This window comes from Carettochelys insculpta, chromosome 5, assembly GCF_033958435.1.
Source record: "Carettochelys insculpta isolate YL-2023 chromosome 5, ASM3395843v1, whole genome shotgun sequence".
Lineage (NCBI taxonomy): Eukaryota > Metazoa > Chordata > Testudines > Carettochelyidae > Carettochelys > Carettochelys insculpta.
In genome coordinates this window covers 25662328-25686454 of record NC_134141.1, presented here as the reverse complement: position 1 = coordinate 25686454, position 24127 = coordinate 25662328, and the positions used below count along the sequence as shown (strand labels likewise).

Below are 24127 nucleotides of genomic sequence, written 5' to 3'. Positions count from 1 at the left end.
TAGCTGTGCTTGTCTCCTAAGGGGCTGTGATCTGGCCAGACTGAATTGAGGATCCTAGCCACATGCCCACCCTAGGGGCTAGAGGAGGGGATGGTGAAGGAGTGCTGTGGAGATGTGGCCCAATTAGAATTTCCCTTTGTAGATGAAGAAAAAATCTGACGTCTAAATATGTCTGGCATAGAGCCATTTTGTTCAGGATGATGGGCATAAAATATCCACAGTACAGATGAGGACTGAAGTAGATAATAAACCAGGAAGCTGAAGCTAATTCTTCTGGACTGAAACAGAGTTTAGACTACAGTAGTATTAAATATTTTCTTAGAACTTTTGTTCCTGAAGATTGCTCATTGGGAAGTGTTTGTAATTAAACTTTTGTGACCCAGAGCGTTTCTTAAACATCAAGGGGGACTAGGATTCACCCCGTGTACTATCTGAAAATCAGTTCCTTCACTTGAGTACATTTTACTATTGCTGTAGACCAGGGTTTTCAAACTTCATTGCACTGTGACCCCCTTCTGACTACAAAAATTACTACCCAACACTATAGCCGTGTCTACACAAGCCCCTTCCTTTCAGAAGGGGCATGTTAATGAGCGAGTTCGAAAGATGCTAATGAGGCACTGCCATGAATGTGCAGTGCCTCATGAGCATAATGGCGGCCGCGGTGATTTGAAAGTGTGGCTTTCAAATCATGCACCACCTGTGGAGACGGTGACCTTTTGAAAGGACCCCCCCAGTCTTCGAAAGCCCCTTCTTCTGAACACCAGATAGGAAGAAGGGACTTTCAAAGACTGGGGGGTCCTTTTGAAAGGTCTTTGTCTCCAGGGGCGGCGCGCAATTCGAAAGCCACACTTTCGAATCACTGCAGTTGCCATTATGCTCATGAGGCACTGCGTATTCATGGCAGCGCCTCATTAGCGTCTTTCAAACACGCTCATTAACATGCCCCTTCCGAAAGGAAGTGGCTCGTGTAGACACAGCTTAGAGAGGTAGCTGTGTTAGTTTGTATCTTCGAGAACAACAAGAAGTCCTGTGGCACCTTATAGACTAGCAAATATTTTGGAGCATAAGCTTTTGTGGGTAAAGACCCACTTCCTCAGATGCATGAGACTCATGCATGTGCGGGAAGTGGGTCTTTGCCCACGAAAGCTTATGCTCCAAAATATCTTAGTCTGTAAGGTGCCACAGGACTTTTTGTTGTACCCAACACTAGCGGACCAAATCCTAAGGACTTCAGTCCCAGTCGGGGGGCCTCCACCACCCATCTAGTCTGTGGCAGCCCTGATGGGCTCGCTAAAATGGAGTCACGACTCACTTGGAGGTCATGACTACAGTTTGAGGACTGCTACTGTACAAGCAGGAATTTAAAGTTTTGTGTGCTTGTCACTATTTATGCCATTTACTACTTGTATTTCAGTCATTAAGTAGGGCAGTGAAAATAAACTGGGCAGTTTCTAGTTATTTTGCTTTCTGGTTCTGGCCTATCTCAATCCTTGAAAAGGCACGACAGCCGCGAAAGGTATTAGAAGTCCAGGGTGCATACAAACAGAATGGTGTTAGCTGTTCTCACGGACTCGGGGTATTTCACTTGCTTAATCTTCTTAATATTTTGTGTAGAGAGGTTTACAGTTGTAATTAAGTGCCTTTTTCTTTTCTATTGGACATGTAATTTTTACACAGAATCTTTGATTCTGGACAAATATACCCATCTAGAGACAATTTTTTTCTTTTTAAGATTTTGATTTTTTTAACTGAACACAGCCACAAAGGCTCTTTTTTACAGGAAACACATTATTGCAGTGTCTGTTTATTTCCATGTTGCTACTTTAATGTTATAAGGAAACTTGAGTAAAATATTACACTTTTGATATTGCAGATCTTCTTCCATATGGGAATGTGTTCAGATGTATTTATAGTGTGATTATGTATTTGTATAACTAGTTTAGGGAAAAATTATATTCCTCATCACCTGCCCTTTGTATTCTTCTTGCTGAACTCCTGGGTGTTGAATTTTGTCTTGTTTCCGTGAGACCAATCCAATTAATAGCTATTTAATAATGCACCTGAGACTGTGTGCTAATTTAAAACTTGTCTTAAGTATTCAGTTTCATTGTGCATCTTGTGGTGCTATGAACCAAGTTACCTGATAAAGTCAAAACAGCATGATATCTTTACACAGTTGTATAATGCATTTTATAGCTGTGTGGTTTCTAAAGCACACTAACAGGTCCTGTATCCCCTGTGCACGCTTGACGATCCCTAGTGCATGTTAACACAGTGCACTACGTTAATGCACACTAAAGGAATAGGGATATAAAATCCCACTTAGTTAACTGGTTAAATGTTTAGTTTAACCAACTAAATTGGGAGGGCAGGGGGCAGCTGGGGTGGTAGCTGCTCTGTCTGGGCTGGAGCGCCCATACCTGTGGCACTCCTAGGGTGGCTGCACAGCAGGACTGCTCTGGCCAGTCTTAACCTAACTGCTAACATCCCTGCTAAGAAACTTCTAATACACACCCACGGGGAGTTCATGGACCAGTTTGTGTAATTTCTGATGCACTTTTGTAATGCCCATAACCCTGCCCTGTAGCCGATAATGCTAGAAATGTGTAGTAAAAACCTTGCAGTGACTATTCAAGGATTTGTTAAGATTTAAGGTAGTAGAGGCCTTACAATAAATAATATGATACATAAATCTAAGAAAATGCTCTCTGTCCTGAAATACCCCACACTGTCTAGCAGGTTATTTAAATCCATCACCACTGAATTGGAAGCATCTTAAGGACACAGAAGAATGTCATAAGAGTGAGAGAAAAGAAGATTTTGGCCCAGGACTTCAGGGCAAAGACTTCTTTTCCTCTTTATTTCCCTTTCAAAATAAAGAGATAATCACACTCACTTGTATACTCGCACACACACTGTTTGCATGTCTCCAAACAAAGCCCACTGAACATTAGAACCTGAATAAGTCCTTTGAGAATCGAACATGATTCTTCTATTTCCCCTGGATAGTTTTACCTCTAGACTTTGGCACTACCCCAGTCTGATGTGAAACATGCTGTCACACACATTCCTCCTTTCTGTCTCCACTCTTTTAATATGCGAGAAGGGTATTTGCAGTAATCTGCCTTAGTTGGAATAATTTCATCAGATGGAAAATGGTTTCCATAGTTGTGTGAGGTGGAATTTGTGCTGTGTGGGATATAGAAGGGGACAGTATAGTCAAGTCTGTGGCCTTCTTAATTCTGCATGATTGACTTCCACTTAGGTTTGGGTGAGGAACCCCTGGTTCATGGTTTGCCTGGATCGAGCCCATGAGGTTCAGGGTTTCCCCCCCACTGCACCTGGTCCTTGGGGGAGTGCTGAGCCTCAGGGCTGGAGTCAAGCAAGCAGTGGCTAGATCCAGCCTCAGGCTCTGCATGGTGGGGGCAGGCAGTGACTCCTCCTCCCCCTACTGTAGGCTAGGGGATCAGCAGCATAGTGTTGCATGGAGAGAGGCTGTCCTGCTAGCTCAGATTCCTGTATCCTCCTTCCCACCCTGCCTCTGCACTCTCCCTGCCACCCAGACTGCAAATACCCAGCCCTAGCCCACTTCTGCAGTCTTCCTGCCCCCCAGACCTCACACCTGCTCTCCAGCAGCCCCCTCCCACACACTGAACCCATCTGACCTTGCACCCCAAAAGAGTTAATCTGGCCTGTGGAAAGCTCTGAACCTCAGTTCCCCCTTCTCCACCCTGGCCTGTGGTGCTGGAGCGTGAGGGGAGTGAGGTGCCACATCAGTGAGAGTTTTGTGTGGTTTTTTTTTTCTCATTTTTGTATGGCCCCCCACTGATTTTTCTGTGGGTCACTGGCAGAAAAAGTTCCTCATCCCGGACCTCGCTGAACATTTCTCCCTGGCCTTCCAATTTTCTGCTGAAAGGACCATACATAAGCTGAATAGAGTCCTCCTATATTGTGGATTGTATAAAAACAAAAAAGCGGTAAAGTAGCACTTTAAAGACTAACAAAATAATTTATTAGGTGAGCTTTCGTGGGACAAATCCACTTCTTCAGACCATAGCCAGACCAGAACAGACTCAATATTTAAGGCATAGAGAACCAAAACAGTAATCAAAGTTGACAAACAGTGCTCCTTCTCTGTGGGGAGGGAGGGAGAGAGAGTGTGTGTGTGTGTAACTGGGTAGGCACTTCGATGCAGAAGTATCTGCAACGATATCAATTTTTGGGAACATATATTTACTATCCTTGAGGTGATTTGAGAGGGGACTCACCAGTGCTCTAGTAATACTTGGAAGATTATAAACCTCAGAGCTTTAGCTGAGGATTAGTAAATTGGAGAGTGTACATTATCAGGCTAGGCTTAGAACCATGATTCTCTCTGAATCGTTTTCATTAGTGCTTTTTTCAAAGACCATTTGAATTATGTAACAGTGATGTTTCAGGGAATCTGGCACTTTATTTTGGTCTCTTCTCTACTCCTCCTCCCTCCCCACCCCCCATGCACACACGTTATTTTTATTACTCCAGCTTATAACGTGCAGCACGTTTAGAAAGACAGAAGCATGGATCACTGATGAGAGCTGCCCCTCAGGTGTTGTATCTGAACGCTGATTGTAAGCTTGGTGGTGTGTGGAAAGAAACAGAATGAGGTACAAGAAATATATAACAATTCTAGAAGCAGCAGTTGGCATCACCCCACTTAATAAGAGAGAACTGCTTCCGGAGGGCAGACATGCAAACCTTTGGCAACATCCAGGGTAAGTGTTGAATAGCAGGTCAATGAGTAATTGTAAAAAAAACAAACATTTTACCTTAAAGTTGCACACAGACGAAGAAAGTTGTGTTATCTGCAGCAAGGAATCATTCATAAAACAAATAATCATTTAAAAGGTACATAGAGTTATGGAATCTGAAGAAGTGTGTATTAGCCACAAAAGCCTGTGACCTGATAAATATTGTTAGTCTTTAAGGTGCTACAGGACTATTTGTTTTTTGTGAAGCTGTAAACTAGCATGGCTACCCCCTGAGACAATAGTATTATGAAGTAATCAGTGCGGAATGTACTTTCCCTAGGGAAATGTGTGTGCTCTCCTTGACTGGCAAGGCCTTTTTCACGTAATTTGAAAGTGTTGTCAATAGTAACACTTTGTGTGAATGTCTGATTTAGGAACTGAATAAATAACCTGGAGTAATTTGCTGGAGTACCAAATTAAATGAGTAATTTGCAGCTTGTTTATTCCTTGATTATATTTTTTTGTTCTTAAATATTTACTACACATTTCTTGTTATAAATTTCACAGCTCTTGAAAATAGAAAAGAAGAAAATTTGATTTATTTAAGGAACTTCAGTATTGCTTTGTCAGCTAAAGATCAAAGGTCCCTTAGATTAAAGATGTATCAATTTTCATGACTGAATTTATTTAGATGGACAGCAAAGTAAAATCTTTTGTTTCAATGAAAAAATACAATTGAAATTGGATATGTCAAAGTTGCAGTGACCAATTAAATACATGTTTTAAAAGATGTGCATTACTAATCATACTTGTTAGAGGGCTAAAACTGAAAGTGTTTACAAATCTAAGTTCTCCCTGGACTTGGTATTTGTTTGCTTTTTTGTATTTTACTCCATTTCGAGGACATAAGTAGACCAGATACTTTCAATTTAGTTTTGTAGGCTGTCTCTAGTATGTTGTTTCATGTTTTTCTACACCAGGATGCTGCAATGTTTTTATTGGAAACACTGTAGGGGAATGATTTGTTTTTTTAAATGTAGAAAGTAAGTTAAGAAAAGTAAAAGCTTCTGTTAAAAAACCAGCTCATGGAAACGTTCCAGTTCATGTTCAATATTTTTAAAGCTTGCTGATACAAAACCTAAACCTGAAACCAGATTTGACAAAACATACACTGAGCTTTTTTCTTTGAATTTCCTAGCATTGCTGCTCCACTGAGGGTACCAATGGTTTGAGCTCTAAAACAGTGTTTCTTAAACTTTGTGAGACCACACAATAATAATTTTTATGTAGAATACCTGTGGCAATTTTCTTAAAAACAGTCAGAGCAAAAAGGAGCACAACATACCCAGCAAAAACAAAATGAAGTAATTTGTTCAGGTATGATAGCAATGAAAAAGTAATATTGTATCTTGTTTTAATAACATGAAATATATACTATGCATGTATTTTTCCAAATACTTGCACCACACCTGAGTTGTTCACCAGTGTTCTGCTGAACATAATTTAAAAAACACTGCTCTAGAGTATACAAGGCATCAAAGCACCATGTCACCTAACCCTTTTTAGAGCACATTTCAACACCACAGTAATGTTAGTGGATTTCAGCACTTTGTTTGTGTTATAGGTCCCCACATTGGAGCTTCAGTAGTGGTAGTGCAACGGTGGGAAAATATGAATCCATCCAATATGGAAAAGTCCTTAAAGTGAACACTTGAGATAGAAGTTACCTATCAGAAGAGTTCCTGAGTGCAAATTTCACTCTGTTTAGAAACAGGTCAGCCCCCTAATTAGCACTGCACAAACAATAACTTCTCCTGTCTTTCATAGCTGTATCTACATGGTGATCTGTTTAAGTTGTGTAGATGCTCCTTACTTGTTAATTAAACAGATTGTGTGCTTTCTCTAAATATCTGGTGGTGCTGTGTTGGAAAGCAATTTTATGTTTCTCTGTCATCTGAATGTGCGTTATCCAGTGGAACAAAATTGGTTTTATGCAAACTTTGTTTGATACAAACTTAGGCCAATTGAAAAAAAAACAAAACTAAACCAACTTGTATAACTAATAAGTTTTTGTATCTTTGAAAATTTGTCTCTATTTCCAAACTTCAGCTAGTATCAAACTACTGATGACAATCTCCCATCAATACTCATTTGCTCTTCTTTCCAGCAGCACCAATCACTTCTCTTGCCTCTTCCACAAAGATTATTGAGGATGATATGTGTTATATTTTATATAAGTGCATGTTTGAATAACAGAAGTGAGCTTACAACACTGTCTTTGATCTTTTTAATAAAAAGCAGACTCTAGCTTAATGAGGTTTTAATGTACCTTAGCAAGTAAAAGGTGAAAAACAACTCATGTTGCAGTCATGGATGTGATTGAGAGCCAGGTAGGTAGTTCTGTTTTCATTCACATAGGCTGTCACATACTTGCCCCAGTTACAGATTAATATGTGGATGGAAATGCCTGGAATATTAACTGGTTGAGCAATAAGCTTCTAATGCTATGACCAAGCTGTGTGGCTAATCAAACAAAACCAAATTTTAAAATTAATCAATTGTTTGCAATTCCCCCTTTGTATATCATCGCGGTGTCCAATACATTCACCACTCACCGCATGTGGCAAATAGGACAGTGTGTTGTGGTGAACATGGGGGTGGTCAGCCAGAGTCCCGCATGCTGGGAGTGTGAGCTGGGGCCGTGGAGGATTGAGGGGGTTGAATGGGGTGGAACGGGGTGGGGGGGTAGCTGGGCAGGGGGTAAAGCCTCATGCACCTGCAGCGGCTGACAGCTGGAACTTCACGCACGCTGGAGGCTGACAGCCCAGCGTGTGCTGGGGGGAATCAGCTGGGGATGGGGAGGGTTGAGCTGGGCATGGGAGGGGTTGAATGGGGCAGGGTGTTTGAGCGGGGAGCAGGTTGGGGCCCCACATGTGCTGAGCCAGCTGTGTAGGTGTTGAGGTTGGGGCCGGGTGCTGGGGGGTCGAGGCCTGGGTGTGCGAGGGGGGCAGTTGGAGCACAAGGGTTGGAGCTAGGTCCATGGGGGTTGGAGGGGAGCCCCAGGTGTGAAGCTGGAGCCCCCCACTGGGGGGGAGGGGAGCTGGGACATGCAGGGTGTGTGAGAGCTGGAAGTTGGTCGTAAGTTGATGGTTCATAATGGGGACCGCCTGTAATCTGCTAGACAATATTGACCTCCCATGGTCCAGCAAATTCTCTAGTTTGGTATCAGTCAGATCCTGAGGGTGCTGGAGTACAGAGGTTCAACCTAAAATGCTGAAGATCCCCTTTGTCAGGCAATGTTTCTTCTTTACTTCCAGGGCTAGTTTAAGCAGCCAAGTTAACTTAGACCTTGTCAGCCTGTGCTGTTGATCTACTTCAGCTGTGCAAATAGCATAGCCGAAGTCATATCTACCAGGGTGTCTTAATTGCAGTAAGGTTGACATAGGCTGCTCCTGTTGATGCCGGTTGCTCTTTTCATTTAGGTTGAGTACCAGTGTTAATGGGAGTAAGCTTGAAGTTTGATTTATTGCATCTGCGGTGGATGTGATAAATTAATAGCTGGTGTATTGATGACTGCTGTTTGATCCACTGCTTAGTGGGGACAAGGCCTCGGAAGGAGTTGCTTTAATTCCCTTTTCTTATGGACTTCAGGACTCCAGTCTTCATGATCACCCTTTTATGATGCTGACAGATCAGGTACCACCTCATTCTAATGTCCCCTTGCCTCCACTGAACACTGACAAATACACTTCTGGAACCAATCTGGGTCACCTGTGTGTTAGTATTGCTCAAACAGGCATTAGAATTCTAAGGTTATGCTTAGACTTTTTGGAGCTTGTGAGTTGCTGCCTTCATTAATCTCACTTATAATATTGGTACTCTTCCTAATTGTAAGGTAACATTTATGTGTTTCTATTGTAAGCCTCTGTAACTGGGTAACTCACAAGACTAATGATATGAAATGCTGGTCTCCAGCAGAATGTGTTTTGTCCAGCCCCTCAAGCTGGGTTCACTGACCTTAGATGGACTAATGCTGAATGTTAAAGAGGGCTAAAGATACCATTATGTATGTTTTCCCACTCCCCCAACCTCTCCTTTAAGATGAATGATGTAAAAGAATTCCTTCCATCAGCTGAGTGCAGCTGAAAGCACAAAGGGGAAAATGAATAAAAACCCTTAGTAAGAGGGAAGTATATCTTTATGTGACTTGCACTCTAGGGGGTTGGAGGCAAGGATTGTAAAGCATAATCAAAAGATCTCCAGAGCTTAAACAGAATTAGCCCTAAAGGGCATAAAGAGCATGCTTTTTATTGAAATGACTATTACTGTTTGAATTTTAAGATTGGAACTTATTTGTTTTATATGTTTACTTGCTTTAACCTTTTGAATAACTGTCATTTCCTTTTTATATATACAGTAAATTCTTCCATATCCGGTATTCAATTTTCCAGAACTCTCAATTAACCAGCATTTTAACCATAAGTAAATTTTAGTCATGTTTTCCATAAGTACCACAAAGTGAAAGTACATACAAATAAATACAGCAAATACAGTATAATTTTACATTGTACAGTACTACAGTTGTTGATAAAGTACTCTGCATATATTTTGGTTTGTTTCTTAATATCTAATCTGTTTTTTCTTTAGTGTTCTGCATTGCTAGGTATACCTCCCTATTATCCAGAGTATTTGAATATCCAACAGCTTCCAAGTCCTGGGGCTGCTGGATCTGAGGGAGTTTATTGTAAATCTTTCCATAAAGATAGTGTATCATAGAATTGGCTGCAAGTGTTGTCTTTGGTGTGAGATCTAAAGCACAGTTAACATGAGGTAAATTACTGGTTCTTTGGGACTGAAATAACCAGAACTTTGCTGTGATACTTGGTGTACATCTACATGTACTGGAAGATCAACGCGATGGTGGTCAATCTTCCAGGGTTCTATTTAGCACCCCCTACTGGGGTCGCACTAAATTGAACTGTCACTGCTCCACTGTTGACCCTGGTACTCTGCGCAGTTGCGAGGAATAAGGGAAGCCAACAGGAGAGTTTCACTGGGTATAGCAGGAAAAATTGATTTAGGATATGTTGACTCCAGTGACTCCATGTTAAGGCAGTTGTAGTGCCTGAGGAATTTACACTAGCTAATGGATTTATGAAATCGAAGTATAGCACTCACAACAATTTGGAGCGTATGCCCTGGTTCCTCTCAGGTAGCCATGAGGCTCATCCCTTGAGCCCATGCAGGACAGTTTAACACTCTCATTGTGATTTACACTTGACTGAAATGCAATTTTATTTTCTAGGAAACAGACTACTACCCTGCCATCCCCTTGCCAGCGGGACTGGGAACACAGCTGTACTTCAAGTCCAAAATACTTGACTGGAAGTAGACAGAGAGCATTGAAAAGCAGCTTTCCTCACCAGGTACTAATTAACAGATCCATAAGGTCAGTTAGGAAGAAGTCACTAGCCTGAAACTGTAAAATATTTTATCTAATGCTTTGATACATGTGCAATTATCATTATTTACTTTGCTGTGGTTATAAATTGATTAATCAGAATATTCTTCAGGTGGTCATGCAGTGATCCAGTGCAATTCTACTGGAATTCCTGCTTAACTGAGGAGCAATATATACACGCCTACTCTCAAGTTTGGTAGCGCGTAACACAGGCTCTTTGAAGTAGAGACCTTGTCTGAAAAGCATGAAGTATGTTGTCAATGCCAAGTAAATAATGATACAGTGGGTTGGACTAGTTCTTCTGTTAGATATTTTACATTAGTGAAGTATTTGTTTAGTTTCGTTTGCATTAAGTCTTCAACTAACGTAAGTATTTGGCATAGGTGTGTAAGTGCAGTATTAGTATATCTGTAACTTTGAACTAAGCACACAGGGCAAAATGATTGTGAATTACTCAGTTGCTGAGTCATGGCTAGTATAGAATAGCAGAAGGAGGTCAGTGTTGTGCTGCATTTATTTTTTCATGGTACCTGATTGAGGTAAGTGTATCTTTTAGGCATTTTAGAAATTTTTGCATTTGAACCCCTCTCTGGTTTCATGAGAACATCAGACAAATGTGTAATTTGGTTTCACGTGGCATACACAAAAGGTAACTTTTAAAGGAGCATGCGGCTCATCATACCCTGTTACATGAGCATGGCCCATATTAGTTTTGGCCTTGAGGTTTCTAAGATGTTGCTCAGGTTCTGGGGTGATGGACAATGTACCTAACTAATTAACAGTTTAATAATCTAGAACAGCGGTTCCCAAACTTTTCAGCATCACATCCCTGTTTCTGATTTTTGAGAAACCCTCACACCCCCCACCTGTTCTTTAGCATCATCCAACCCCTTTAACAAAAAATTCAATTCGTAATTTAAAATAAACACAAAAACTTGATATAAAAATGTTATTTAAAATCAAAAATATGTACAAACAGCTTTCCTTGGTCCCTCGTGGGTGCCTGGTGCAGCCCCAGCTGGCCAGCCGCCAGAGCTGCCTGCTCGCCTGAGCCCTGTGCTGCCAGAGCCACCCAGCTGCCCACCCGAGCCCTGCACTGCCAGGGCCAGCTGCCCACCTGCCAGCCCGAGCCACTCAAGCCCTGTGCTTTTTGGGGTCAGCAACTCACCCAAGCCCCCTGCTTTCAGGGCCAGCTGCTTGCCCACCAGCTGAGCCACCCAAGCCCCATAATGCTGGGGCCATCTACCTAAGCCTCACGAGCCTGTGGCCCAAGTCCCTCCCCTCCCCCAGAGCCAGGCACCACCATCCTCCCACTCTCACCCCATCCCATTCCCCTAATCCAGGCACTCCCAGGCCCACATCTAACCCCATTCTCCTCCCAGCACCCCACCCTGCACTCACTCACCTTTGCAGGAGGCAGCTAGCTCCACGTGGGGTTCGCCGTCTGCCTACTTTTTATACCAGCTGTGCTTGGTTGCTCATGTAAAATGACAGGGGCTGAGAGCCGGAAGCAAAGGCTGGCTTTTTCTTTGGGTGGGGGAATAACGGCGGGGGGGGGGGGGGGGGGGGGCGGGGGCGGGGGGCGGGCGTTGGCTGGGTCTCCTCAAGCCCTCTTCTCCTTCACCCCGAATTTCTTCACACCCTCCTCTTGGGAAACCATGATCTAGAAGCAAGAGCAGATGGTGTTAAGTGAGAGTCTCTGCCTCAGCACGACAGATAAGCACATGGGATTTGAGATTCCTTTCTAACAGGACTTTTCTTCCAAAAGCTATATGTGCTTTGCTTACACTGGCGAAACTGACGGAAGAATTATCGCCAATCTGTTCTGTTGAGCTGGTGTTAAGACTGGTGGGACTTACGTTGTCAACATGCCCAATATGGACATGGCTATTGAGAACCTGCAGACTTGTGCGGTCTTCCGATCTTGAGTTTTCCTGAACAAGTAAGGGACCTTGATCCAGTTGTGTTGCACTAACTCTGCCTCCTGCTCTGTTTTTGGCCAAGAAGGGAGGAATTCAGAGCAAACTCCTCTGATCTCTTGGTCTCTTAGCCGTATGAATTTAGAATCTAAGTTTTGTTAAGATGGCTTATGGGGTCGCAGGAAGGAGCACACTGACATGGAGAGGTGATGGGCAGGAAAGCCCTCCTCGCACTTGCCAACATTTGTGCTGTCAGCATAATCCTTCAAACGCCTGTGGGGAAGAAGAGCTGTGGATGTTCTAACCTTCACCCACCTAAGCACGCAAATAAGCAGACTGCATTCTGCTGCCATCAGTTCAGCTGAACTGGTGGGAGGCCACTGTAGAAAAGGCACTAGAGACTAGGCCTGTTTTATCGTCTGGGCACTCTCCTACAAGTGAAGCCTGATGTATGTTTGGAATCCCAGCAGTTCAGATGAACTCCTGATCACAAGGGAAGGGTGGTTTATGTTTAATTCCCTAGTGTGGATGATACAGACTAAGACAGAGCTCTGGGTATAGAAAGTTAAGCAACACCTCTCGAGGTGATTGATGTAAACAAAAAAGCTAAGACAGATTGTGCTTAGAGTGCATTTAATTTTGGAGTAAGCCCCATTTAATTCATTGGCTCTTGTTTTCCTTTAAAAAAAATTAAAGAGAGAGAGCTTAAGAGAATACACTATGGGGGTCCCATGAATAAGCTGAGTTAGCTGAAGTAAAGTAGGAAATTGAACTGTTACTTTGAAATGAGAAATTGAGCATTTTATTGATGATTTTCAAATAATTATTTTATTTAAAAAAAAAAAAAAGCATTGATTTTTAGCCACCCTGATACTTCTAGAGGTGCTCCAATGCTGCTCCAGAGACGACAGTGTTATCTCTGGGGATATTAACTCTGAGGCGAGGTCAGGCAATATTTCCTTGCCTTCCTGTTCAGGGAGTTCTGCAAGGATAGGTGCCAATGTAATTTTCACACTGTGCTGTGGAGAGAATAGCAGCAGGGATGTGCTGATGAGCCTGTGGTGCAATCCAGCAATTAAGTGAGAAGAGTTGCTAAAGTGGTTTTATGCTGTCAAGGAATGACTTGGTTAAAGATCTGCTGAAGCCTGATGGAACTTATTTTTTTCCTTAATGTTCTTTATAGTGTTCTTTCTTATTGTATATTGTATGCTTTCTGTATTTCTGTCCACTTGCCCTTGATAAATATTGTAATCTCCATGAAAGCAGGGTGTTTCATTCCTAGTGGTGAGTCTGCTTGTTCTGTTTATGACCTAAACATTCATTACTGTGGAAAAGATTTTCAACGTTAGTGGAATTTGATGACTTCAGCTCCCATTGCTATTTCTATCACTTGAACTATAAAGTCCAAAATCCTAATTTCACACAATTGTGTTTAATAATCAAAAACTGTGACGAGAAATGAAGCATACATGAGATGCGCAGTGGAAACAAAAGAATGTTTTAAACAGATTGTTTTCATGTCATCAATTCTATAATCATCTAGGGGACTTTTGCCTGCAAAATGTACGCTGAAAAGGGCCTCTTTTTAAGGAGGTTTTGCACGGAGAAAATTTTGAGGAGTAAAGGGACTTCGAAGTAGTGCGGGCACTTCGAAATACCCATGGCTGACCTGTGGCTACACACAAGCCGGCACATCAAAGTTTGACACTTCAAAGTTGCCATGGGGGAGATTTAGCCTAATTAAGTGCTGCATGCATATGCACCACAGCACTTTATTAGTAATCTCCCAACACCCCAATTAGCATGCCCCCTTCAAAGCTGGGGGATAGTCTAGACACAGCCATAGAAACATAGGTGGGAGCTGCTTATGTACTGGAGGCAGTGAGCAGCAAAGGCATCGTAAAGGGAATCTCAGGTTAGAAGGCTGGGTGACATAGTATCATAAGTCTGACTTGTACCCCGGTAAGCAATTAGTTTAGTAACAAAGCTGAGCATCTTGAAAACGTGTATTCAGCAGCATGATGTATGGATGTGAGACATGGGTGATAATGAAAGTTTCAAAGAGAAAATCATTGGCATTTGAGAGGAGTTGTTATAGAAAGATCCTGAGAATAGGACTGATACAAAAGGTCACCAATGAGGAATTATATAGGAAGATACAGCTGAAAGAGAACCTGCTGCAGGAGTTATACAACGGAAGTTACAGCTATTTGGGCATATTTGCAGAATGCCTGAAGAACAAAAAATCAAGACCCTGGTATTCAGCATCATGAACGGTTTGAATAGGAGAGGCAGACCCCCTAGAGAATGGGTAGATGATATAGTAGATTGATGTGGAGCTAACGTCCAGAAACTGAGCCACTCTGCTCTGGACAGGGAAAGATCGAAGGAAACAGTGAGGGAGGCATCAAACACCAACAGGCGCTGAGCCCAGGGTGGTGGTTGATGATGATGATGTCATACTGGCATCTGTTGCTGAAGTATGTTCCCAATCCCCTGATTTTACCATTATACATCACTGCCTGGTATTCCTGACATTGACATAAATATGACATGTAAAAATACATAAATGTGTTGGTCAGAAAATCCAGGAAAAAAGCACAGTTCAGAAATGATAAAGTACAACGTAAGTCATAACATAAAGAATAACCACTTTGTTTTGATTAGCATAACCAATTGCTGCTCAGTGGGGAATATTAATTGGCAGGAATATTTGTGTGTGCATGCAAGTGCTGATTACTACAAAAAGCAAATTAAAAATCATACAACTTGAAGCGTTCTTGCTGGAGCTGATGGCTCCACAATTCCTTCATACACAGTAACATTTGCTAATTTCCAGAAGCAGTAATGGGTTTCTCATGACTGTGTGTGGCAGCAAGTCATCTCTGTAAATTGCTGCTGCACAGAATGTGGATTGAATCTGGCAAACAATGTCTGCTTTGTGTAGTTAAACTAGGAGGAACAATGGGAGGTGTGGTTATGAAGAGAGCTGTTTGCACACTTGTCATGCAGTTCACTGATGTTTATTTCTCCCAGGAATGGGATTGACTTTAAAATAGCACACTTTGCAATGCCCCCATGCACATGGAGTTGCAGAGGTGGCTTCTTTGTCTTGTGTGGCATGTAAAATAATGATTGGATTGTGTAAGCTGTGGTTCACAGATGTCAGTTCTCCCATTTCTACAGCAGGCAACAAGAATGCTTCACTATTATTTTGAAATGGGAGTTCTGTTCTTGCATAACTGTTCCTGCTGCAGCATTCTAGGTAACATTGGGACAGGCAAGTGTTCCCACTTCATGATTTTCAGAGAGATCAGTAACATTCCAGCAGGGCATGCTGCTTCAAAATATTCTCTCTGGCAGGTCTCCAGGGCACTGAGACCACTGGGAAGGACAGTTAAGGGTTAGGAGGTGGGCAGGAGAAGTGTGAGGGGGTGTTAGGAAGTGGGGGTCCCAATTTGTGAAGCTGTCATGGCTTATGTTATGACAGAGGGGTGTATGTGTGGATGATGTTTCTGTATATGATGCAGAATGGAACCTATTGTGGCCAGAGAGTCACTTTTGGGCCTTCAGGCACTAAATTGGGGCCTTCAAGGGCAACTCTAAGCAATATGCACATTTTCTTCCTGTGTGTTTAAAAATGTGCTGTGTGAGGCTGGGCCTCAGACCCTGTGGCTTTTATTCAGCTGTGTTTCACTGCTATGGAGAGAAGTTTGGTAAGATGGCTTGTTCCACTGCTTTCCTCTTGTGGCTGGAGTAGCTTTTGTGTGCGTATGGAGTGATTTGAGCTGTCACTGTCCCTTCCCTGCTGTTCCTGCTCAGCACATCCCGTGTCCTGCAGAAGGGAGAGGAGAATGGTGGATGTGGCTGCTCTGTTGCCTGTTTACCAGCCTGGCTCAGGGAGCTCTAGGGAGAGCAAGAAAGGAGCTTAATTACCTCTGACAGAGCCTAAGAAAGAGCCTAGCAATGGATGGCTTCCCACCCACCCACTACCCTCCTCTGCCCAGGGTAGTCCAGCAGTGGGGAACTAAAACTGAGAACCAACAGTCTTTGCTATTTGGCCCAGTATGGGATAGAGCAGCATGGAGTCTTTTCTAAGTTGTGGCAGTCAGCTTGGTCCCCTGCCGACTGGGGATAGCTAGAGCATGCTGCGTTCTTCCCCTCAGCAATGCCCCTTCTCTGTCTGTTGGAGACGCTTTACTTTAGCACACCCACCACCACTACATGAATTCTGAGCAGGGGCCTGGCAGATTTCTCTTCACAACACAAAAAATGAGACATGGAGGTTGAGGGCCTTTGTCTTTTCTGGAACAAGTTCGATGCTCAGGCTGATGGTAGTTTAGAAAGAGGGATCTGGATACTAACTAGAGAAGAATTGGGTTGCAAGGTTTGGTATACAGCAGCCATTCTTAACCGGGTTCATGGCCTATTGGGGGGTGTCCACAAGCCTTTTAAGTGAGTCTGCGAAGCAAGGCCACTCAGAGCCCTGGAACCTGCTGGCCAAAGCTTGGAGTCCTGTGCTCTCGCCCCTGTGGGGTGGAAGCCCCACCTGGTGGAGCTAAAGCCCTGAGCCTCAGCACCCTGCACCCAGGCTGAAGGTCTGAGCCCTCATCTCCCCATGGGACAGAACTCCAGCAGTGATCTTCACCCACTAGCTAAAGCCTTGACACGCCCTCAACACCTTAGGGCAGAAGCCCCCGCCCACAGTTGAAACCTTCTCCATCCCTGCAGCTGAAGCTTGGAGGTGCCTTCAACCTTCTGCAGGGGTGTGTCATTTTTTTACAGTATTTCAGGGAAAGGAGGAATCTGAAAGAAAATAGTTGAGAACCCCAGTATACAGGAACTCCTCAGCTGTCTTCTCTGTCAGCATGTGACTACATCAAAGTAATATACTGTTTGCATTTTCTAAAGTGTTATTACAAAGGCATGCTCCCTGTATTATTCAGCTGTTGTCTTCTCTTCCCTTATCTGTGCATCTTATATGCGAAAGGCAGAACTCTCAGGCTAGGGTAGGCAAACTTTTGACATTTTAGTTCTTTGCAGCTGACTCTTGACCCATTCCCCTGGAGTTGAGTTGTTCCAGTGGTTGAATAATAGAGCTGGAAAATGAAAATTAGAGTCTTTGTGAACCAAGCAGCATGATCCCATTTCTGCCAGTCTCCCCCTCTTGAAGGCTTTGTACATTCCTTTCTAGTTTCAGCAAGTTTCTGAAAATACTGTGGAGATAATACGCTTGTTCACTGCATGCCATTCCAGCTTTAACTCTGTTCTGTGAATCCTACGTGGTCTGCTTCCTTGTCACAGATTCCAAGGTAAGAAGGGACCACTGTGATCATTTAGTCCAGAAGTTCTCTATCTCTTTGTGCTCAGGACCCCTTCGTAAATGTTTTTGGCCTATTGCGACATAGTAAATAGTCTGGTGATGGAGGCCCTGGTGGGTTTCTGTCGGGTCCTACGTAGCACTCACCCTACAGTGGCAGCTTCTGTGCTTTTAGGTTGACTGGACTTGGATTTCTGTTTCTCTGGGGTTGCAGCACCATACAGGATAGTCCATGTCCCTGGACATAATCAGATTTTTGTGAGTGATCTGACGTGGCTTTTGGGGTTGCAGTGCCATCAATTCAAAATTAGTTTGACAGGATTTATTTTCCACAAAACCAGGTTGAGCTGAATTAATTATATTTCTCTCGTTATTCTTTAAACTTTTATAATCTACTCCATTATCTTGCCCATGATCAATATCAGACTGAGAGGCCTATCATTAACCAAGTCACCCCTTTTGCCCATTTAAAAAATGTACTTCAAGACTTTTTGAAAATCCACATTAATGGTTCAGTGAGCTCCTCAGCCAGCTTTTTTAAAATTCTTGGATGCAAGTTATCTGGACCTGCTGCTATTAAAACGCTTGGCTAGCTTCTGTTTAACATCCTGCAGAGATCCTAGTGGAAATGGAGTGTTCTATTCAACATACGAGGATTCTCATATCCATTCTACTTTTCCCCTGCCCACCCCCCAGTGCAGAACAGGGACTCGTTCAATATTTAGATATCTTCTGCATTATTACTGAGAATTGTACTATTCTCATGCTCAAATGAAACAATACTGTTCTTGGGATTCTATGTTGCTATTATATTTTTAAAACAAGTGCGCCTGCACTCTAGTTACTTGGCTGTTAACTAGCTCCCCTTCAGAAAGCTGATGGGGGTAATCTGACATTCAGCCTGAGCAGCCGAATGGGAGAAGGAGCCAATTATCCCATCAGCCCAAGGCTGGTAAAGAATTTGGAAGGAAGTGGCAAAGTGGAGAAAGAGGGGAGAGAGACTAGGGCTAGCTGAGCTCAGTAACACACGTCTCAAAAGGTAGGAGACCTCTGTTACCCTTGGGTCCCAGGAAGAGGGCAAAAGAGTTGGTGATGTAAATAGATTGTTCAAAGGTGGTTGTAGAAAGAAATGGTGGAGGGAAATTAAAAGCATACTGTACTGTTTTTTGCAGGGAAGTGGAGCCATGCCTCCCTGTGATAGTCCTCCTCTCTGCAGGCTGTAGATTTCTTCTTGCTTTCTTTCCTTATCCTTGTATTAGCCCAGTCAATTTCTGAATTAATACATAAATTTACACACGTTGTCCATGAGCAAAGTATTTTGTTTTATTTGTGTTTGTTTTAGAGGGGGACAAAAGTAACATTTTAGGTCACAAACTTTATTAGGAAGAAATATCAAACTTCCTATATTTAAACAGCCATAGTATCTGTGTTTGGTACAAAACTATTTTATGATACAATTTTTTGGAAACTGGGACAACAGTGAATTATTCAGAAATTATTTAAAGCATGTATAATGAAAGATTAGACACTGATGCAATAATGCTATTTGCCATATAAAGTCACTGTCTTTCTGCATAGATCTTGAATACATCCTTTGCTAGTAAGAGATTAATCTTAGTAAGAGGAAAAAAGATGCTGGCCACTGTGAATATGAACGGGTTGCTCAAAAATGAAGTTTTTACCAGATTTATTATGGTAATTTGTGTAGAGCTTTGAAAACAGAGCGAGGTATAATGATCCAAATCAGAAAAACAAAATGCTCAGACCAGGAATACCCTGATGTGAAAAGGTAGATAAATTCCTTTAATTACAGTCAGTGGATGTGACTTATGACTACTCAAAGTGAGGCTTGGGCACTGGGAAATAACTCCTGGAAACAATGAGTTTTCATGGAGGTGGAAATGGAGAAATGTTTTCATAATATAGAGATGTGCCAAAACTTTTGAACGACTTAGTCTTTTAGGAAAAACCCATAAGCTATAACTAATCAATCACGTTTATGTTAGTCTTTTAATATGGTGAGTGTAAATGTTCTGCTAGAAAGAAGCAACCAATTTACTTTTTGACTTTTGGCAAGTCCTTCCTCCGCTCTAGATCTGTTTTCCCCATCTGCAATCTGGGCATCACAATATTTTTTTGTCCAGTGGGAATGAAAATACTTCCTTGCTTCCCAGCGTCCTTGAAAGGCTTAATAGGTTAATTTTTTTTATTGAAATGCTCTCAGGTCATCATTTGGGCTGGCACTAGTAGCACAAAGTCCTATTATTGGCATGGGATTTCATGAGTAGTTTCTCTGTCTCTGACTCAGCTATTCTTCCTGCTTCAGTGTGACAGAGGCTAGGGCTTGATGGACAGTACGTCTCTATGCGCAGCAGCCTAATTACTTTGCAAACTTCCATAGAAATGGGGTCACCTGATCTGAAAGCAGGCAGCATTTCTGGAGCTGGTGCACTGAATGGCTCATTCGATTCCCCCCTCCCATCGTGTGAGGCGTAAAGCAAACAATTAATTCTCTGCTGGCGGCTCTCTCTGAAGTCCCAAGGGGGAAGAAGAAATGTTACAATGGGAGCTGCGCAGGGTTCCACCGGGAGCAAACCAATTGGACCTGCAGGGGGGAGGGAACAGGTCTGTAGCAAATATCTTCACCCACCCTTATTTCCCTTCCTACCTGATTTCCATTCAGCTCAGGGAGGCTTTTTTGCTCTGCTTCCCTGTAGGCTAACCCCCTCGTAAACAGGGAGATGTATGTGGTCAAGTGAAACCCCCTGCTCAGGTGGTGGTGGTCACGCGTGGCAAAGGGAAGGTTATTAGAGTTGTGTCCTGGGATTAACAGCACTGGATGGGGAGGGGGTCAGATGTGTGCAGGTGATTCTGGGGTGGGATCTCATAGGGAAATTCTAGCCTGAGCAGGCTCAGTTTTAGAATAGCAAAGTGCAGTTAAGAGGCAGGTCAGCCCAAAACAGTATGTGGGGTTGTGTTTCTCCATCTCCCTGCCTTAGCGTGATACCTCAGAGATGCTGGTGAGGGGAGGAGATCGCTTGTTATACCCTGGGCAAGATTTTGCAGCATGGCTCCCAGTAAGTATGCTCTCTCTTGGCATCATTTCTCAAAGCCCAGCCTCACCCTTTTAAGGGGGTCTGTGAAGCTGACTGGAGTTCAGGGAACTATGGCAGAGATGTTGATCTGGCTGCAGCTGGAACTTTCTCAGCTGGCAGACAGAATTGCATCCATAGCAGTAATTTTTTTAGTTGACAAAAAGGTGACTACAAAACTACTTGACTGTTGACAAAATGGTAATTTTTGTGACAACAATATCCTGCCTTTGTTGACATAAGTGTTGTTTTGTCCCTGTCTTCCTCCACCATTGCTGGTGTAACTCCTTGTGGGATGCATTTGCTTTGTTAATTTCATAGCATTGTGGATTAGTGTGGTGCTGTAAACTGAACAAATAGAGGAATTATGGATATAAGAATAAAAGTTTCTAGTTATTATGGGCCTGAGTTAGGCTGAACTACTCTGTGCACCCTCCTGGGTCCTACAGCAATTGCATCTCTGAACTTTAAGTTTTTAGCAGCAACGTGGGTTAATGTTGGAGGAATATGAAACTCCCGGATTTTCAGTTTAAATCAAACTGAAATAATTAACGTCTTTCCTGGAATGCTGTAAAGTATATGTGTTTGAGACTCAGCTTCGATTGCTTGGCTTCATGAATTCTATATTCAACATTTTTGCCCTGAACAAACGTAATTCTTTCCTGGGAGTAGATAACTACTGTACAAGTAAGCCATTAACTTTAATTTTTAAATGCACAAATATTTTATCTTTTTTCACCCACTCCCAAACTAAAATAACTGACATAAGTGTCATAAATTAACTTTATTTTTTAGTATAAAAGGCTTGTGGTACTTGGGGGCTCACGTGATTATTAATATGAAATATATTAACTTTTGTCTCTAGTTCTTCAGTTAAAATAAGGACCAAAGGCCACTGTTAATAGAAGTAAATTCCATATGTTGATTTGTTTAATGATTTGTAAAATCGGTTGGTAGTCTCAGATCATTTCCTGTATGTTTTGTGCTAGGATTTTTTTTGTTTAATTTCTAATAAGTATACAGTATGTCCGTACAGTAGTGTCACATGAACTGACATTCAGTTTTCTTTCCTGTTTAGAAAACAATAAAAATCACCCTTGCAACATTCAGATTATGTGCATAAGAGGCCGATGTAATGCTGTGCTCCAGCTGCTGTTCCCCTGTTCTCCCAATCCTACTATTTGTCTGCTTCAAGCACCATTTCATCTTTCTAAACCAAACTTGTCAGTTCTGGGGAAGAGATGATCTTTCACAATATGTTTTTACAGCACCTAGCACAGTCCTCTGCTGGCGGCTCTCTCTGAAGTCCCAAGGGGGAAGAAGAAATGTTACAGTGGAGTGTAACATGTGGAGTCTTTGGGGGCCCACTGTAGTACCAACACCTAAGGATATGTCTGTATTTACCAGGAGAAGTGGGTTGATGTCGATGTGCTGCAGTCAAACTCCTGGGGATTGATACTGCCACGTGTGTGAAGATGGAGTAAAATCGATCTCCGAGCTTGGCCATCAAACCTGGTACTCCACACTGATGTGTAGAGTAAAGGACGTTGACGTGAGTCTGAAGAGGCTCAATCTACCGAGAAGAAAGTTGATCCTGATATGTCGATTCTAGCTATGCAAATAGCATGGCTAGAATTGTGTATCTGGGATCAACTTTGATCCCTAGCATAGACCAGGCCAACGGTAGGGGTTAGTACCTGTGCTGCTAGACTAAGCGTAGGCATGGAAACCTTTTGGAATTTGACTGATTAGCTTGCACCTAGGAGTAGTCCTTCTAGGCTCAATTTCAGCATGCTGATCAAGATGAGTGTTGAAGCTTGACCTTTTACAGCCACAGTGTCTGTTCTGGGAGCATGGGGATCTTGAAGTCCAGGGGCTGGCATTGTGCACAACGGTTGCTTTCACAGTTGAAATCGTAATGCACATTTTCTGTCCCTGAAATGAAATTGTTCCTGGAATAAGCTGTTTTGAAAATTATAGCTCAATAGGCCACTCCAAAATCTCAGGAAAAAAAGTTGGAAAACATTGACTAACTGCTTTGGAGCAGTTCTGAAAGCACAGCTATGATTCACCTTGTGAGAATTCTGATTCCCCACCCCCGCACCCCCATGAAAGGAAACCATGTTGCTACATGAATATTTCACCTCATAACACCATATGTTCAAGGTATTAAGGAGTCCTGTGGAGTTCTGCCTTAATATGGGAAATTGTTGTATAGCTTTCTTCCCCACCTCCTATTTCCCAGACACATCAGACTGTTTAGGATGACAGAATCTGGCCCCAGCCGGCCAACCAAGAATTCTTGTGGTGCAGATTGTGGAAGAGTTCTCAGCTGACATATGCCCTAATACGCATATACTACACTAACTGTCTCCAAGTTCTGTTGTAAGGCCCAAGTTAGGGGAAGGGCAGAGCACATCTTTGCCACAGCATTTCATAACTGGCGTGGTCCCTTAGAGACCATCGCCAGCTGCAATAAATTGTCATGGCCCCGAAAGTGCTCTAATTTACATGGATGAGCTGTGGCTGGAGCATATGCATCGTGAGAATCAGGGATGTGTAACTTCCATCCCACTGTCAACACAAGAGGATTTCAGCACAGAAAGGAAACTGTACCTTTATTTGTAGCAACACTTTGTTTAACTTCTGATTGAATTCTTCACCTCTGACTGTAACTGCCAGAGCTCAGGGAGGATCAAATCTACTTCTGTTTCCCTCATATTTGTAGGGCGTAGCATATCTGAAGCTAGACGTTTGATTTTAGGGATAACTGTGAGATTTTATGTCAAATTAGTGTTTGATGGGAGACAGATTAAAAGGGTTTAATAAAATAGATAAGATTTTAGTACTGCTGTCATTGGTGTGAGTAGAATACTGGGGCTGTTGAGGTAGTGGCCTGACTTCTATTAATTTCAGTGACACCGAGGTTTCACCTTTTTTTCTTTATTTGCACTGTGGTGCAAACTTTCTTTGACTTTTAGTCTCTGATGCATAGTTAGTATCAGAGGAAAATTTGATACCATCAGGTACGGTCCCTCTCGTTTTTAAAATTGACAGGTAAAATAACTTTTACATGCATCAGGTCATGTGCAGGTGTGCTCCCCGCATTCGTAGAAACATACGCTGCCAACTATGTGTGGCTGTGAGCACTTTTTTATCAGCAGGATGGCACCTGAATCTCTCCTGGGCGTGTGCCCCAGCCTTCAGCTTACAGGGAAGCCTGCTGTCAGGTATCCACTGAATAAAGAGGCCATTTGGAATAGCTGTGATTAGAAAGCCAGTGACTGTTTAAGCGCACTGCACCCTCTCTTTATATACAGCAAGCAGAGGTTAGATGTCTCAAGAATAAAGAGTTGCTCATCATTCCAATCCAGCACAACAGCCCCATGACTTCCAGCAAGCCCTCCACAGTGTATGTGCCTTGAGAAATGCCCTGTTGATATACAGTCAGCAGCAGCAAAAGAGATTAATGGCAGGGGATATCTTTTTATAGATTCTGTAGTCTTTTGCCAATAATATTGCTTTAGTTTTTCACAACTCTTTTTGGGTTGACTCATCCCTTCTTCGATGCTATAGCTTTTTTTTTTAAAAAAAAAAGTAGT

General features: G+C 42.7%; 1 protein-coding gene across 4 annotated transcripts in view; it reads left to right on the top strand.

The window, feature by feature from the left end:
• The window catches only part of TJP2 (tight junction protein 2), an 88156-nt gene that overhangs the window by 6600 nt on the left and 57429 nt on the right, over positions 1-24127 (top strand). For 2 of the 4 annotated variants that reach the window (XM_074994809.1, XM_074994808.1), the window contains exon 2: positions 10039-10159. The gene's annotated coding sequence lies outside the window, so the exon portion shown is untranslated. Of the gene's footprint in view, positions 1-10038; positions 10183-24127 lie in introns of those variants that run through there. The other 2 variants (XM_074994806.1, XM_074994804.1) reach the window with 2 other exon arrangements.